This window comes from Zootoca vivipara, chromosome 11 (assembly GCF_965207765.1).
Source record: "Zootoca vivipara chromosome 11, rZooViv2.hap1.1, whole genome shotgun sequence".
NCBI classification, from domain to species: domain Eukaryota; kingdom Metazoa; phylum Chordata; class Lepidosauria; order Squamata; family Lacertidae; genus Zootoca; species Zootoca vivipara.
The window spans coordinates 48,012,135-48,031,466 of NC_142594.1; the positions used below are offsets into that span (position 1 = coordinate 48,012,135).

Consider the following 19,332-nt stretch of genomic DNA (forward strand, 5'->3'; position numbering starts at 1 on the left):
CTAGGGACTTTAAGATCTGAACCTAGCCTTCTAAGCTACTCTAATGCATACCCTCTGGGTCTACAGTCTTCAGCACAGTAGGACATTGGGTATAAGTATGCAACAATGGATGCTGTGATTGGCAGGCAGCATGGTACTTCTAGAGTGGAAAGGTTTAGCTCATAAGAGCCTGATAGTCTGTTTCCACCGCATCCACAAAGAAAAAACTTCTGCCTTCTTCACACACTAAGTACTGACTGTGAGACCTTGTGTTAGAAAACGTGCACTCTGGATTCACTTCCAGATACCCCCAGCATGTGGGCTGATATGATTCAGCTCAATATAGATTGAATGCTACATACATGTCTTCTTGGAATAGCTAGTAAAGGTAAAGGGACCCCTGACCATTAGGTCCAGTCGTGACCGACTCTGGGGTTGCGCGCTCATCTCGCATTATTGGCCGAGGGAGCCGGCGTATAGCTGCCAGGTCATGTGGCCAGCATGACAAAGCCGCTTCTGGCAAACCAGAGCAGCACATGGAAACGCCGTTTACCTTCCCGCTGTAGTGGTTCCTATTTATCTACTTGCATTTTGACGTGCTTTCGAACTGCTAGGTTGGCAGGAGCTGGGACCGAGCAACGGGAGCTCACCCCGTCACAGGGATTCGAACCGCCGACCTTCTGATCAGCAAGCCCTAGGCTCAGTGGTTTAACCATAGCGCCACCTGGGTCCCTTCTTGGAATAGCTACTGTTGTGGAAATCTAACCACAATACAACTTTTGTTTCATGCCTGAGGCTCCTCTTTATTCCAAGTAGAGTCGTACCTTGGATCTTGAACGCCTTGACTCCTGAACAAATCGGCTCCCAAATGATTGAAACCTGGAAGTGAGTGTTCTGGTTTTTGAACAATTTTTGGAAGCCGAATGTCTGACAGGGTTTCTGCAGCTTCCGACTGGTTGCAGGAGCTTCCTGAAGTCAATCAGAAGCTGTGCTTTGGTTTTCGAACGTTTTGGAAGTTGAATGGACTTCCAGAATGGATTCCGTTTGACTTCCAAGGTAAGACTATACCTGGGAGAGGCCTCTAACATATGAGAGTCCTCTGAACACATTACAAAATGCATAATATTTATATAGCAATTGTCACACAAAGCTCAGAGTCTAACTTCCTCGAAGATATTGGAATACTACAGAAAGGTTCAAAGCAATATTCACGTTGCTGAAATAGTTGTTTACCCTTTAGATTCAGCTTGTGTAGCAGTTATTTTGCTTTACTGGCCATCTGAGATTACACATGTTAGAACATTTTTGCACGGCTTTGTTCTTTGTGGCCAAAGCAGTACATGAATTATCAAATGTCACCCTCGCCCATATCCCATGTCACCTTCACTTTTATTGTTGCTCACAGCAAAGTTCATTATCCTTAATCCTGTAGCCAAACATCATTGATTCATCTAACACTGCAAAACCCTCAATGTCTTTAAAAAAATGTACAGTAGCTTTCTCCAACCTGATGCCCTCAAGGTATTGTTGAACTACAACTCTAAACATCACTGACCATAGGGCTGGTGGAAGCTGTAATCCAAAACATCTGGAGGGCACTAGGTTGGGGAGGCATGTTATATGCCTTAGACACTGCCTCCCCACTTATGTTCTGAAAACAATTTCTCAAAGCTGCCAAGAACACTTTCTTAATTATTCTTTCTATATGTTAAATCCCTACAGTGCAGACAGGAATTCTTAATAAGTGCCCTGAGAAGCTCTCTGAAGTCTGAGTTTGAGCATTTTCTGGAAGTGATCTAAGGACCATTTCAATGTAGTGGTATATCCAGGACCATGGATTTGCACTGTAATTCGAACTGGACTCTCAACTTCTAGGAAGAAGTCTTTTATTTTATTTTATTTTATTTTTTCTTTTCTTTTCTTTTCTTTTCTTTTTTTAGAGACAGAGAGAACTTGACACATCTAATGAGAGAATTTCAAAATACCTGAAAATGTCAGGTAATGTGGATAAAAAGCTCTTCCTAAACTTTGAATTTATTATACTAGTGGCTATGCAAAGATATATTTGCTGTCATAAGCAGTGATTTACAAAAAGAAGTGTCTTCAGCTGAGGATGTCAGGACCAAATGTCCATACCTTGGCATTCTGGGAGGGTGGCAGAAAAACTAGCCCTTCATAGTAGCAAACATCAGTTAGCCCTCACAACACAGCTTAAGCATCAGTACCACTGCAGTGAAGAGAAACCAAGGAGGGAGAAGTAACCAAAGCCTACACAAACATATTTTCCATCACACTGCTTTCATTCATTAAATGATTTAACTTTCCCAGCACATTGTATCTACCCTGTTGTTCACATAATTGGAGTGATAAACGGGGAAATGAGCATCATTTTACTTTTGCAAGATGTTTATGGTTATAGACCAGCAGAGTGATTCTACTCTGGGTGTTGGGCAGAAAAGTAGACAGTGATGTTTATTATACATTGATTAATTGATACTAAAAGAGTATGTCCTTCAGAATGTAGTCTAGAATTTATGTGTCACTGACTACAAATTTTCTGTCCTTGAAGGCGCAGCAGAAAACATTAGGTGGATCATGGCAGGTATGGAGAGAACGGAAGTTCTCTTTGCTGTTTATGAAGTAGAACATGAGGTCTTTTTAAGAAAACCAGAATTAGAGTTTTGCATAAGTAAAGGGAGTAAACCATTTAAGGCTTCCGTCTTTCTATCATTTGCTTTGGGTACCCTTGAAGTCTGTTACCTAAACAATTTTTGAATTATTTTCTTTTGAACTCACCACAGCATCACAACATGGTGCAGCACTGCTGAAGTTTGATGGAAGAGCTAACTGAAAAGAACAAAAATTGCAGATCTGTTTCACTAAAGGCACAGTCACAGCTCTGTGCTGTTCTTCCCTCTTGCCTTGTCCCACTTAAAACTCACCCACGAGGGAACCTAGATTCCGCAGCAAGAAACAGCTGAATTCTGCAACACACAAATTATGCAAATTAACCAAGTCTGCTTACTCTATTCTGTTTTTGCTAGTTATCCAGGGGGTGAAGATATTCAGGGCACCCCACCCATCAGGCCAATATAAAGTCTAATCCAGCCACCAGTTTGTAATAATAATAATAATAATAATTTATTATTTATACCCCGCCCATCTGGCCGGGTTCCCCCAGCCACTCTGGGCGGCTTCCAAAAAAAACAGAAATTCTAAAATACAGAAATCCATCAAACATTAAAAGCTTCCCTAAACAGGGCTGCCTTGAGATGCCTTCTAAAGGTCTGGTAGTTGTTCTCTTTGACCTCTAGTGGGAGGGCATTCCACAGGGTGGGTGCTACTACCGAGAAGGCCCTCTGCCTGGTTCCCTGTAACTTGGCTTCTCGTAATGAGGGAACCGCCAGAAGGCCCTCGGAGCTGGACCTCAGTGTCCGGGCAGAACGATGGGGGTGGAGACGCTCCTTCAGGTATACCGGACCGAGGCCGTTTGGTTTCTGAGATCCTGCCCATACACAGTGAAACCTATCTTCAAACTCATTAGGGTTAGATAACTTGCTTTTAAAAAAAGAAGAAACACATTTCTAGCTTGACTTCTCATAGGAACCAGTACTGTAGTCAGTACCACATTTCATCCTTGCACAGAAGTGGGGGGATGCATACTCTCCTGCATTGCACCTGCAGTGAAATCCTATGCATCCTATTCAAGGAGTCCCAGGTTCAATCCCCAGCATCTCCAGATAGGGATGTCTGTAATGCTGAAGAGCTGTTGCCTGTCATCATAGACTGTGCATAGCTAGATGGACCAATGGACCAACAACGCTCCTAAGTCTGTTGAGGATTTCAGCCTTAGGTCTACAACCCCACAACCAACAATTTCTAATTACAGGCTTTACGTGAAAAATGCCCCAGGCTCCACAACAGCTACTTTCATGGGAAGTTGCCTTAACACACTGTTGTTTCATCTTGGGTGGTTTTGCCAGCTTTGCCTGCTCTCCAAAGTCTCAAGCAGAAATAGCTCCCATCACCTGCTACTTGAGATCCTTTTAATTAGAAATTCTAGGGGACTGAAGCTGGGTGTAAAGCTTAAATTCTTGCATGTAAAGCATCTATTTTACCACTGAGCTTTGGTCCCTCTCTTTCAAATAAACATTTTTAAAAAAAGAAAGTAAGAAGAAGAAGACAAGTATTTAAGGTCAGTATGCATAAATTTAAAAAATCTTACTTTCACCCCTCTAAAACGTACTACTGAAACCTGTACATACAGATTAGCATCACCACTGGAGGGTGCTCCTGTAGTTCCTAAATTTGAACGCAAAGATGTTCTTTTCTCCCTTTCTTTCCATGCAGCATTGCACTGCAGTAGTTAATTAAATCAATTTAGGCCCCTAACATTTAGAATGAAAAATGCTCTCAGCAAACAAATGTTCTGAACGAGGCAGGTTCAGGTAAGAAGAATTTAAATCAGGAGGCATTTCTTGCTAGCTGGGCTGTCCATGCGTTGTCATTTTGAGTAAAAGGGGGATTTTCAGGATTCTCCCAAAAACGGAGGGATATTGTCGCAAGATCTGCAGTAGCTGATCACAAATTCAAACTCAGCCTGCATGCAAGCATTTCCTCTGAATCCCCACAAAGCAAAATGTTTGCTATTGCAGTCTCTTTTTTTGCTGGCAGCAATTCTGTGGCAATGGGATATCTGAATAGTGTCTGCCAGAAGCAAGAAAAAGCCACAGCATGAGTCCCTATGGATAGGCATAAATAAATGGCACAAAGTATGAAGTACAAGCACACAAGGCAACAGTTTTGCAGAAGCTATGGTGACAGGGTAAGCGGACACTGCTTATATTGTCTCGGTTATCTTCCAAACTGCTTAGTGCATCTATCTTTGCAAGGACTCATTGGTCATGCTCAAAGGTGAGAATCACGCTTTGTTGCTTTGCTCACCACAGCAGATAAAGTCATGCCTCACCTTTTGGCTTCTTCAAATTCATGAGCTCGTTCAGCCCTTGCTTAGGACTTGTTTGAAAGAGGATGGAATTCGGGAAAGAAGAAGGGCAGGAGGAAAGTGAGCAGCTCCAACATCAACCTTCTCAATTGAGTTATTCCCGTTGCTAAGCCACTAGCCCTCTCTGCCCTTTTTTGCTTTCAAAAGAACATTCAATGTTCTCTCAGGGTGAACACTCTGCAAGCATCAGGGAAACAGATCATCTCCATCCTCAGAATGCATAGCAAGACACACACCAGAGCACAGGACTGGGCCAAATATTAACCTGCATTTCCTGAAGCACAATGAAGTATAATAAACCATCTAACATTGCGCTCTCAAGAAATACAGAATGTTAAAGAGGACAAGATGGGAAAACAAGAGGAGTTTGCCTGCAGCAGTGACAGGTAACGTGACTGAAAGGTGAAGGTAAGGGTTTAAAATAACACTGTTTTCTCAGTGTTCTTCCACCTTTACTTCATTGTCCTCAGCTAGGTGTTTTGCATCTGTCTTTAATCAGTTGCACACTGCTGCTGCTGTTGTTATTATCTTGCGTCCTACTTCTCCCCTAGAAAAACAAATGGATGGGAAGAGAGTCTAGCGACATTACCTGAGACCTATTTCAATGAATCAAGATTTAACACAATACATCCAGATAAAACTTTAAGAATCACACAGGTGACACAATTAACAAACGATCCCAAGCAATGTCGTAAACAGAACTGGTTACATAAAAGGTCATTATAATAAAACATGATGCATCCTCTGCTATTAAGCCAACTCACACAGCTGATTAATTTGCTTTGGCTATTTATCCTTGTAATTACGGTTATGTTTTATTGCATCTCACATAGGAAAGACAATGGGTTTAACAAAAAAAAAAACCCACAGTAGCTTTTATTAACTGTTTTATTTTCACTCAAGCTACTCTCCTCGTCTATTAAGGCCTTTTGATGACTCTTACTTATTGCCTCCAATGTCCATTTTATCTGTCTGCTGGTATCTTATTTTCTTATTGGTTTGCTCCTTTTGTGAATTACTTCAATAGATTTTATTAAAAAGGCAGCCTAGAAATATTTTAAAGACACAAGAGTGTACACGAAAAAGTGAGGGGTGGGGGAGAACTCTGGTTCAAAATTTGAAGGGTTATTTTCAAAAACTCTTCACTATTCATGCCATCTCAATGCCAGAAACATATAGTTTAAATTGCAAAAGGTACTATAAAAATAAATGGACACTCACACATGGATGATCAGTTAAGTAGTGGAAGGCATTAGTGATAGGCATTTTTAGCATTTGTTAGCTCTTAAAGTTTCAGTGCTCCTATCGTTTAAAAAGCAAATGGCATCATTATTCTGGTCTCCTAATGCAGCCAAGATCAATCTAATGTCAGCACATTAAATAGCTTGCCCACTGATGATGCACTTGTGCTGAAAAGTATTCTTGCCTTCCTTATGGTGACTGACATTTAAGGATTTGATCACTTCTTTTGATCTTAATTGTTGTCTGGAGAAACGAAATGCATATTCACACTACAGATTCCATACCAGTCACTCTAAGCAGATAACTCTTTGAACTGTGCATCTGCAAGGAAGGCTAGTTCCCCAACAGAGAATTCTCAGCACCCTCACCAAATTATAATTCCTGAGATTCTCTGTGGGGATCCATGCCAGCACACTTGAAGAGGAATAAAACTAGTAAAAATTTGTTGTGTAGATATATTTCTGCAGATCACTGAAGGCTACATCAACTAGCTTGCAGCTTTCTGTGGAACCCTCTGTGCATGCAGTAGACACCAGAGCAGGGTTTTACTCTACATGACTACGAGTATTTATTTATTTTTTCAGTGCGTGTATTTATTTTATCACACTCTGCCAAGATCACACAATGAGTTTAATGGCTAAGTAGGAATTTGAATCTATGGAGCTATACATTACTAGCTGCCCTTGACTGCACATTTATTGTTAGTTGCCAAGCTATTTTAGAAATCAAAATGCAGAAGGCCAAATTAGTAGATAAATTCACTGCACATTTTCAGCACAGTGCATGGCATAACTTCTACTTAAGCCACTGTGAATTTGAAAGAACAGAGAGCACCAAATCTCGCTTAAGACAACCGATGTGGTTAGCTAACACAGCTATAAACATGAATCTGAAGTGTTGTATTGCTCTTTGCTCTTCTTATTTGTAGAAAAGAGGCCTCCTCTATTCCTGGAGTGCGAAGTCATAACGCTATAAAAGCGTAAAAATGTATTTATTCTTCTATTCTTCTTCTAATGCCAGGATGGGGAACTTGTGACCCTCTAGAGGTTGCTGGAGTCCAACTCCCATCATCCCCAGCGGCGATGGGGGCTGGTCCTGATGGGAGTTGAAGTCCAAAAATGTCTGGCAGCCCACAGGTTCCCCATCCTTGTTATGTTTCGTTATCCCTTCCCTCTATTGGCTGCAGAGGTTGCCCAAGTGTTCCAGTATCACTCCTCATGGTCAGCTCTTCAGCATGAAATGTACAATTCTGTGATGATGCCAGGCGTTTGTCAGGTACACATTCCTTAACTTAAAACATGGTAAGTTTCAGTTATTCCTAAAATATTTTAGTGAGTCGTGCACTCTACATCTTTTCCCATTTTACAGATTTGTGAACTGAAGCAAAGTGAAGTGAAGCCCTGTCAAAGAGCACCAGATGACTCCAGAGGAGAGTTGGCATTTGAACCCAAACTGAAATGTGTTTATTTGATGGTGGAAACAGGTACTTGAAACCAGACTTAAAAACAGGGACATTTCTCAAGCAGTACCACTCAGGGGGTGGGGAGAAAAAAAAATTACATGAGCTAATCTTAGAAAGGAAATAATATTTTTTCCCTTTTTATTACTTATCAGCATTTTCATTGCTTTCAGGCTCTAATTTATAAGACATTTATAATTCATAAACATGATAGGCTGCCCTTTGCTAATCCCCTAACTTCCCCATCCATAATTAATGCTCAGATATGAAGTTTAATTATATTTTTAACAACTCATTTAAAGGAAAAGAAGCATGATCATCATCAACAACAACAAAATCCAGACCTCCCACATGGGCCTAAAGTATTAAATCACCAATGGTGGGAATAATAACACTGTAGTCATAGTTTATCTTTAAAACTTTGGTATTAATCTATTTTTCATCCAATGTCTCAGTATACTACACAGAACCATTTATCTAGCAAGGCAAAAATGAAGCAAGAGAGGAACCAAGGGAAACAACAATTCTCAAGCCACCATGGTGGTCAAAGATCTGAGAGGACATTGCTAATGATACCATCTTAATGTCAAGTTAGGTCATGTAGAGAATGGATGAATGGCTGAAGGGAAAGGGAAGTTAGGGGTGGCAGTGCCTAACTGTCCTTCCTTTGTTCCCTCCTGCCTGTGCCATGTAGTTAGCCATGTACAACAGACTCCCCTTCGCATGCAGCTAGACCCAAGGTCTAAACTAGACCAAGGGGGTCACCAATCCTTTCAGGCCAAAGGGCACATCTGAACTGTTGAGCATGTTGTCTGTGCTCCGCCTCCCCTCTGTTCATTTCTCTTTCTCCTCCCACAGTCCAAGGGGCAAAAAGGGCGAATATGGGAACTTTGCTTTTCCAAGGGATCAGGGTAAAAGGTGGGTCCATAGAATTTAGCTGAGCATTGAAAAGCACACCAAGGTGAGAGAGGGAGTGGGAAAGAACATGGGAAAGAGGAGCACTCTTCCAGTTTCTTCCTTCAGCTCTATGCACTTTTCAAGAGAGAGAAAAGCAACCCCCGCCCCACTTCATTACCAAATGGGCAGTGGAGGTGCTCAGGCTTTGTGGGTGCTAGCGGAAGACCTCATGGGTGCCACCCCTAGACTATATTCTAGTCAAAAACCCATTGAATGGGGTGTATGCACTGCACGGAACAAGGAAGTGGAGAAGCTGACCTGCAGCGCATTTATTTATTTTTTTAAAAAAATGGATCCAATGGTAATCTGTTGTAGCTTCCACAGCTGGGCAACTATGGAATTTTCTCACCCTTAATTCACAAGCCCTACATTTTAGCATCTTCTGCAGCCATGTTAGTTTTATTTTGATTTCAGGTCAGCAAGACTGACTTTCTAGGAGGTGCCTTTTTTACTTCAGCTAATTATAAATAGACCTTGAGCTATAGCAATGTATTTTTGCACATGCTATCACCTGCACAAAGGCAAAGCCACAGCTTGACCAAAAGAACACAGGGGATTTGCTGAGAACATTTGTTTTATGCCAGTACAGTTAAATATCTGAGCAAAACTAAAGCAAGGACTAAAGTGTGCTATGTGCTGTCCAGGGTCCTGAAGGGAAATGGTAATTGCTTAACTGATAAACTGTCATATACCGTGTTTCCCCTTTTTTAAGACGTAGTCATTATATAAGCCATAGCAGGATTTCTAAGCAATTGCGCGATACAAGCCATACCCCGAAAATAAGACATACTGATAGACCCTTCACCCAGTAGCAATAACCCCCCTCCCGCCAGCCAACCCCCCCTTAAAAATATCTCCATTTTGCTGTCGCTCCACAGACACGTATTTCCTTTAAAAGCTTGTAAAAATGCACTGAAGAGCCGTAGCTGCTGGCTGCCGAAGCCTCGTGACCTCCGTGAGCGCGTCTGTCTCTCTCTCTCCCCCCGCCCCCTGCGTCTCTCTCTCTCTCTCTCTCTCTCACTCACACACACACACACACACACACACACACACACAGAGAGAGAGAGAGAGCACCCACCTCTCGCTTCCCCCCACCTTTCCCTTCCATTCTATGCGCCCACCCCTGAGTTGCCTGTTGATTTCCTCTTGACGGGAGAGGGGCGATTGAATGCAAAGGCTGTTTTCCCTTTAAGGGAGAGATCTCCGTGTGCGCGTCTGTGTCCTCTGTCTCTCTATCTCTCTGTCTCTCTGTCTCTCTCTCTCTCTCACACACAGAACCCACCTCTCGCTTCCCTCCACCTTTCCCTTCCATTCTATGCGTCCACCCATGAGTTGCCTGTTGATTTCCTCTTGACGGGAGAGGAGCGATTGAATGCAAAGGCTGTTTTCCCTTTAAGGGAGAGATCTCCGTGTGCGCGTCTGTGTCTCTCTGTCTCTCTGTCTCTCTGTCTCTCTCTCTCACACACACACAGAACCCACCTCTCGCTTCCCTCCACCTTTCCCTTCCATTCTATGCGTCCACCCATGAGTTGCCTGTTGATTTCCTCTTGACGGCAGTCTCCTGTGTCTGATTGTTGTCTCCTTGCAGCCTTCCTTTCTACCTTATGCTTGCTTGTCTGTGGAGCTGCCCCTTTAAGGATTTGTAAGTAGTCTGGATCGCAGTCCTTGCCTTGGGGACTTTTTTAAAAAAATTAAGGACTTTTTCCTTCTTGCTGTTTGTGAGCACAAAAGTTAAACTGCCGGTCCTAGCTTCCTTTACCCACAAAATTTTACCTTGCTAGCTCAATTGCTTCTTAATTGCTACCATTTACCAAGTCAGCAATCTTAATTGCTGTTTAGCTGGCTTCTTTGTTCTCAGCAGGTAGCTTCTTTGCTATCAGTGATAGCACTACAAAGTTCTGGTTACAGGTAGGTAGCCGTGTTGGTCTGGGTCGAAGTAAAATAAAAAAATTCCTTCAGTAGCACCTTAAAGACTCATACCAAAATAAAACTTAGTTGGTCTTTAAGGTGCTACTGAAGGATTTTTTTTATTTTAGCACTACAAAGTGTTACATTGTTGGAACTTAAGTCTTGGGCAGCTGGCTAGTAGAGATCCTTATTTGCTTTACTATAGGCTACTGCTAGGACTGTATCACACAGATAGATTCCATTATACTGGTTTAGATTTAAGAAGCTCCAGTGTAGCAGATTGCTATTAAGTGAGTCCCCACCTTGGAAGAGAGAGAGAGCAGCCCTTCGTGAACATCCCAGGGCCGGGGAGAGAGGGCTGCACCAGGGACGCACACACCTCCCTTCCCTCAGACTCATAATAAAAATACGAGTAAGACATCCCACCAAAAATAAGCCACCCTGTGGTTTTTTGAGAAAAAAAAGTAATAAGACGGTGTCTTAAAAAAGGGGAAACACGGTACTGTACTGGTAATTGCTCCAAGCAAAGACATATCAGTTTGCAGAACTCAGGGGGTGAAATTCTGAAATCCACTGATTTCAATAGGTCTGCACTGAGCACGACTAACAGTGGCACTGTATCACTCACCTTAGAGCATGTGAGGGTGGGACAAATCAAGGAAGCGATTCAGAACAAAGTCTACTTTAAGGTGTTAAATTTGTTGAATGAGCAATCCTGAACTAGAGCCGTGTGATCTAAGAAACTATATATTCTTTAGTCTTTTAACAGCAAGATAAAAGGGAAAGTGTTTTACCCTACTTACAATGGTGGAACTCTGCACCTTTTATATTTCTGCTAAAAGACGAAGGAATTATGGTCACATGACATTTCATCCTAGAATCAATATATACTGAGTATATGTCTTTTCCACATAGTCCACACACAATCTAGGTCTACTGCTCCATATTATTTTGCCCCTGAAAAGAGCTTATTGAGAAACTTGTTTCATTCCAAAAATAAACAATAATTGCAGATTGATTCTGCATAACTCTGAAGTGTGTCTATTTGAAAACAGGTGTAGGTGGTTCTGGCTGTAGGTGTGGGTGTTTGTGTATACACACCTGCCCAGTGACATTCTATATATGTGTGTATACCAATATCACAATCACCACTTGTTTCTTCATTCACCTGGGGCATGTGCAGGGAGTAAAAGGTGTGGATAACTAATCAAGGAGAGAGTTTTCAAGTAACCACACCCACGCTTGTCATGGCAGGCTCTAGATCAGGCATCTCCAAACTTCAGCCCTCCAGATGTTTTGGGCTACAATTCCCATCTTCCCCGACCACTGGTCCTGTTAGCTAGGGATCATGGGAGTTGTAGGCCAAAACATCTGGAGGGCCGCAGTTTGGGGATGTCTGCTCTAGAACATAAATGATTCTGGATTGTAGAAAAACCAAGTTTTTGTGCTACAGACAGGTTAGTATGTATGCTGCCAATGTTAGGGAGAAAGAGTTAGCTTCTCAATGTTTTTTTTTTTTAATGTGACCATCAGGAACACTAGGTTTAATAGAGTTCCATATTTTGTTGGCCACAGATGGGTTTATGAGAAAAGAACTGCAATAAGCAGAGATGGTTTAATTTCTTTGCAGACTGTGGCTAGATCAATATCAAATATTGCCCACAGAGGTTTTGAAGAATAGCACAGTAAGTCTTCTGTATGCCAACCTCCTTGGTAATCTATAGTAAAACTTTCAGCCTGAAGTTGTAAAAATCCCAAACATTTTATGGCAGTAAAAAATTTGTTGTAGTGTATGTCTCCATTGACTTAAGAGTATTGTATGAATGGTCAATATTTAATCACAGGACACATGCAGGAGAAGGGGTAAGGTTTTCTCTGTAGCCCCCCTTTTGGGATGATGGAATTCTGCTTTCCAAATTAATTGACCCCTCTTATGCACACTTAGCTGCTTTCTGTTTTTATTAAAAACAAGTTAGCTTTGAGCCAGTTCAACCAGATAGAAAAACACTCTGTCTTCTGACGGAATGGTGTCAAGTCTCCACTGAGAAGCAATTCTCCTACCACAACATTTGAGCTAAATTCCTCAAACCATCCATGTATCTGAATGGCTTAATTCTTAACACTAAGCAGCAGTCCATGCTTGTGTTAAAGAGACATGACCTGAGCAACTGTGGTTACAGTGAATTCTGGGTATAAGCTATCTGAAGAAGTGTGCATGCACATGAAAGCTTATACACAGAACTAACTTAGTTGATCTCTAAGGTGCTGCTGCACAATTTTAAATTTTTATTTATTTCATCTGCGTCAGACCAACCCGGCTATTTACTTGAATCTGTGGTTACAGTGAATAGGGGTCAGAGGCTTCTTCAGAAACAGGTGGAACTAAGGATGTGTATCAGCTCCTGGCTGTGGTCGGCAATTCAAGGCTATAGATTGCCCAGGCCTTATACAAACACCAGGGAACTGGTCTTCTGCCCTTCTGCCTGATCAACACAACATAATCTTCTGCCTACTGTAGTTTAGACTGTTGCTCAGGAGCAGCCAATTTGGTGCTTTCCAGATCTTGTGGGATTATGACTCCAACCACCCTTGACCACTGACCATGCTGGCCAGGGATTATGGGAATTGGCTATCCTTGCTCTAGGTCAAGCCTTGAGCAACAGGCACAATGAATCCTGAATTTCCAGGTCTGGTTTGAAGATGCAATACAGCTCACAGAGATTAGGAGGTAAGAAAAAGGCACTGCCTCTGCAATCTGCTGCCCAAGGAGGCTGCTTCCTCAACTTCTGGCAATGTTCAACAGCAAGAGTGCACAGGAGACTTTGTATCTATCTAGATGGAAGCACAGTACAATCTCCTCACCCCTCATATTCATAAGTTGCAGACACATTTAATGTTCCCTAATAAATACTGAAAATAAATACATACAGTTGTGACATGCACCTCGAATCCAAATGGAGACTGAAGCACAGCAGTAGTGTTCCGCTCCATTTTTAGTTGGGCATGCCGTATACATTCTATTTTGTGTGCATAGGCAAAACAAACCACTTTGGAAACCAAACTCATCATTTCATTTTCTGGCTCTCTTTTCACAGAGATGCAGCTTCCTTACAGCCTAAATTCATATTCTCATCATGAATTTCTTCCTGCAGCACTGTATTTGATGGTCTTGAGTTCACCTTGATTTTGCCTGCAGATAATAGTATTATGGAAGGTGTAGCGGGGGGAGTTGTGTTTTCTCTTCCCCACCTCCAGTTTGCCTGGAGCTTGAGAGATATTTATAAAATACCTTTCCATGGAAAGCTTAGACCTACTGGGGTTTTTCCCCCCACTGTCACACATTATCTGCTGTGTATTAACAAGATGGTTTGGGAATGACACAATCTAGATTGTTTATTTAGAAAATGCAACCAATGCAGCTGCATTCTATGAAGTGTGAAGCATTCTTACCTCCTACTGACAAATGTGGTTAATTTGGGCATTTAAAGATAATGTACACCCATGTCTCTTAAAATGGGAAGGGGGGTAAAATCATGTTTTCAAATAGATACTCTGGGCCATCTCTACTGCCATTTCACCCTGATTTGCCCTGGATATAATCTGATAGAGAAAAGTGGGACCCAGTACTCTTGATGCATCTGTAGATGAAGTAGTTCTCCTAGTACATCCAAGTATTAGAAGTTACAAGTCCTGTGAAGGTGGAATTAAAGGGATGTTTCTATCCTTCACTGATATTAGTAATTTCTCTGACTCTAGTGCACAGGCAGAGCTGTTAATACTGTCATAACATCTTGCTTGGTTTATTGCAGGGGTGAGGAACTTTTGGACCCCCAGCTGCCATTGGACTACAACTCCAATCATCCCCAGTCATTGGCTATACTTGCTGAGAGGCCATTTGGAAAGCTGCAGTCTCCCTATCTCTGGTTAACTGTAATGTGCTCTACAGGGCCATTTTGGGAAAACATTCAGAAGCTTCAGATGACCCATAATGCTGAAGCCAGTTTGTTGACTCCCCCCCCCTAAAAGGTAAAGGGGCCCCTGACCATCAGGTCCAGTCATGTCCAACTCTGGGGTTGCGGCACTCATCTCGCTCTATAGGCCGAGGGAGCCAGCGTTTGTTCACAGACAGCTTCCAGGTCATGTGGCCAGCATGACAAAGCTGCTTCTGGTGAACCAGAGCAGCGCATGGAAACGCCGTTTACCTTCCCACCCTGTTTATCTACTTGCACTTTGATGTGCTTTCGAACTGCTAGGTGGGCAGGAGCTGGGACCGAACAACAGTAGCTCATCCCGTTGCAGGGATTCGAACTGCCGACCTTCTGATCAGCAAGCCCTAGACTCTGTGATTTACCCCACAGTGCCACCTGGGTCCCTATTATTCTTCTGTTGCAAAAAGTTTAAGATTAGTTTCCAAGCATGCTTCCATGTGCTGCTTGTGACATTTAAGGCCCTTATAGCTTGGGCACCATTTCATGCAAACTGAAAGGGACATGCAGAAAAATTGAGAGAATGAGCAAGATAATTCCTCATTTCATACTCAGTTTCTCTACAAATCCCCTCCTTAGAACAGCTAAAATGGCTATATCCTGACCTGTGAGGTGCAATCTCACAGTGACTGTTAAGTGTGGGTAGTGGAGGGAAAACTCTTGTTCTCACTATTGAGGGTGCTTCTGTCATTGACCACATAAAGGGGTAGGCAGACCCTGCTACATCCTCACCAACCATGGTGGCCTGGAAAGGAGACATGCAAAGAATGAATAAAAGCCGTCCACCTCGACCCATCATATTGAAGTTGGCATATGTGCAGTTCAGTAAGTCTCCCACAGGAGAAGCTGAAAAATACTCTCTCCACACCCAATAGATTTCAAGACCCAAGCTCCTTTCATTGACCATGGCTTTACCACTTTCTAGGGCACCCTCTTCCAGTCAGGAGATACCACTTACAGTAGTAATGGAGGCTAATGGCCACAGCTGTCACCTGGGCATATCAAATTCAGTGACCTGTCCTTGAAGATCTTTATATAAGCTCCTATTCAATCAGATCCTGCATCTATTTATTTTCTTTGTGCTTTTGCATATTTTTGATGCACATTGTTTATTAGCATAAATACAGAATTATATTAAGCATAAGTGCAATCTATCTGTATTATGCAAACAGGATGCCAATTTTGTCATTTGACATACTGACAATCAGTTTGCTGATGCCCTCTAGGTTTCAAGAATAAGTGTTGATAAACAGCTTTTTTTAAAGGCCTCTGATGAGAGCAGCACACATACACTTCCCTGGCAATTGATGTTATTCCTGACACCATTTCAAAAGACTGATCAACTGCAGCACAACTCTGTGGACACAGATGGAACAGTTTGAAAAAACTACTCCTGCAGCATTTACTTAAGTGCAAGTAAATAAAGTACAATTCAGCACACTTTTCAATGAAGCAGGCCTTTGTTTTGTATTAAATCTGTTTTTTTTAAAAAAAGTTTGTAGTCACAACATGATCACACTTGGGGGGCTTACTGTTATGATAGTGCACACAAGCATACAAAGAGAATCCAAGATACAATTTCAGTCCTCGGCACTAGGGACTGGGTGGGGTTGAAGTGATGTGTGCATTTATTCTAGATGTGTTATATGGCAGCATGTTACTAACCAGTAGATAGTGTCACTTGTGAGTACTATATACTGGGAAAAGCACCAATTAAACACACACGAAAACCCTGCAAAAATTAATAGAAACGAACACCTAAGTCTGCCCTAAGTCTGCTCCTATCAATGAATGTATCAAGTTCATTTTTGTGATTTATTGAAAGGTTCTTCCCCCCCCCCCAAAAAATCCTCTCTTGTTAATTTAATTATGGAACTACACTGTCAGAAGAGAAAATGTCGGAGAAAATATCTGCATTAATTATGCAACCATAATTATGCACAGCTTCTCCCTTAAAAAATAAATAAAAAAATCTTGATATTTCAATATACCCTAAAGGTCAAGTGCAGGTTGGGAGAGCTTAAAAACTAATGCACACTTTTGAAACTGCTTTCAGAACTTGGGAGCACTGACCACTTTGTGATTGTTGATGTAACAGCTAAATGTGGTTAGCCACTGGGGTGAAGGAGACTCATGTTCCAGAAAGGAAGAAACATGAAATCTTGTAACTCTCTTCCAATTGCTTAAACTTGGTTAAGTGGGCATGACAGCAGCAGCTGTTCCTGAACTGGAATAAGCTGACCACAGCAGTCCAGATATTGGTAATTACCAAATTGAATTACTGCAGGGCACTCTATGTGGACCTCCCTGTGCGGTTGGTGTGGAAAGTTCAGTTGGTGCAGACAGCAGACAGGCATGAGATTCTAGCAGCATGTTTGTATTTGTTTGACTCACACCCTACACCAGGCATCCCCAAACTGCGGCCCTCCAGATGTTTTGCCCTACAACTCCCATGATCCCTAGCTAACAGGACCAGTGGTCGGGGAAGATGGGAATTGTAGTCCAAAACATCTGAAGGGCCGAAGTTTGGGGATGCCTGCCCTACACCTTCCACCTAAGTTGTCAAGGGCAGAATATAATACCCTCTGCACTAGCTGTTGATTTCTTACTGGGCCACATTCAAGGTTTTGCCATCCTTCTTGAAAGAAATGTCTTGTTGCATACATGCTTTGATCTGCAAAACCTAAACTTCTTCAAGTGCCAGATAATCTTTTTTAGGAGTCAATATTTCAGTGTGGCAGCACCTATACTATAGAACTCCCTGGCGATTAACATTAGGAAAATGCCCTCACCATACTGTTTTAGATGCTTGCGGAAACTTTTCTTTTTAGTTCAGCAAGCCTACCCAGAGCCATAATTTAGTAATGTATACTTGATCTTACTATTTTCTGATGCCCTGCCCCCGGTGTATTATTGATAATTTTTAAAGCTTTATGTACACTGATTATATATGTTTATCTTTTAAAAAAATTAATTAAGCAGCATCTGTAATGATTTCCAGTGGGATAACCAATTTTGTGGCAGCAAAATCCACCAAGGTGCTTGAGGACCCTTAAAGTCTAAGAAATGTTAGAGTCAGAGAAAAAAAATCTATGTAATATAATTAGTGATCATTCAAAAAACCACTGGTGATAGTAACACAAACCGCTTGGCATTGGTGAACTTTATCTTATAATTCAGCAGTTTCATGCTAAAGTCTCCCTCTGAAGGTCTTCTGTTCAAGAATGATCAAGTGTCCTATGTGCTTGAAATATTCTCCCACTCTTTCTGAACCTGTGGTAAACTTACTATTATTGCTTATTTCCAAAATATGCTTCTATGCCTGATGTAAATCACTACATTGTGATTCTCTGTCTGGCAGCGTTAGGACTTTCATCTAACAAATATTAGGGAACACTTAGCTTGAATAGAAAGGTGACTAACAGATTCACAGTGCAGTCCTAAGCGTAAGTCCAATTCAGTTCAGTGGGATTTATTCCCCAAACTACACCCTTGGATCTGCTTAGATCCAAGATCCCACTAAGTAACTAGGAGATTCTTCCACTCATATGTGACATGTGTACATGTGTTATTTTCCCCTACCTGCAGTCCTGTGCTGGCAGTTCCCTCAACTCTTATTTGGAGACAAACAGAGAAGGAAGTCTGCAAACCCCCAGCTTATGTCTGACTCCCCATTTGCACAGCAGGATATTTGGAGCCAAGCCTCAGTTTTCTACTCTATATATTATGTGTGTGTTTTTAAGGCAAATTGTTCTGTTTTGCAACTGATAACAGACATTAAAGGCCTGAATCCAGGAAACTGACACATATGCAGCTGGTTTGGGTAATGTGTGCAGGAAAAAAATGTTATGGAAACAGTAAACACAGTTATGGTTGCTCTTCTATTTTGAAGCCTGACATGCTTGCTTGTGGGTGAGTGATATAGTGGGGAGTGTGCTGTCTCCCCAAACTAGATCTCTCCCATCTCTATCTCCAAAGAAAGCTTCCATTTATAAATTTATGGAATGACCCTTTCTTCATGCAGCCCCTCATCTCCCAATCTATTTAACAGCTTCTTCCCCCACACATTTTTTTTCCAGATGGCAGGCATTAAATATTTCCTAACCAAGCAAGGGAGAGGAGGGAGTGATGGAGAAAGAAATTGGAACCAATTCCATGCTACTCATTAGTGCCTTGGTTGCTGGATGAATGAGATATGCCCTGTGGTTCTTCATTTCCTTCCTAGCAATCTGAACTAGCATGAAAATCAGACTGGAAAAAGACCAAAAAGAATGGGCTGCAGGATAATTCTGCTTCCAGATATACCGGTACGTGCTTAAGACCTAACTGAACTCATTAAACTTGATGCTTATATAACTGTTTGAAGGGCTGAAACCTAAGCTTCAATAAAATTCAAAATTCCCAGACTGGCTTTAAATCAAAGGTCCATCCAGCCAGAATTCTGTCTCTAATAAGTGTCCAGTCAGATACCACAGAGAAAACTCACAAGCAGTTCAGGAAGGAACATTATTGTTTGCAGTGATTTCACAATAATTAAGAATTAAACTTCTACTAAATATGGATCCATAACTAAGATGGGTCAATGACTACTGGCATACACGCTTGTTCTCCTTCCACCATCCCACCCATTGAGCCTAATCTTCTTCTTCTTTTCTCAGTTATGCTAACCACCATTGCAAGTCTCTGTGGATATAGAAATATAAATATTTGATAGAAGATGCATGCTTAAGGAGTTGCATGCAGATATCTGGTGTGAACTCTTGGGGAAAGAGCTGCTCTGTCCATTTAACTACCAA

At 41.8% G+C, this 19,332-nt stretch overlaps 1 protein-coding gene across 1 annotated transcript in view; it reads right to left on the reverse strand.

Moving 5' to 3' along the window:
- The window catches only part of DPP6 (dipeptidyl peptidase like 6), a 493,091-nt gene that overhangs the window by 351,464 nt on the left and 122,295 nt on the right, over positions 1 to 19,332 (reverse strand). The window lies entirely within an intron of this gene.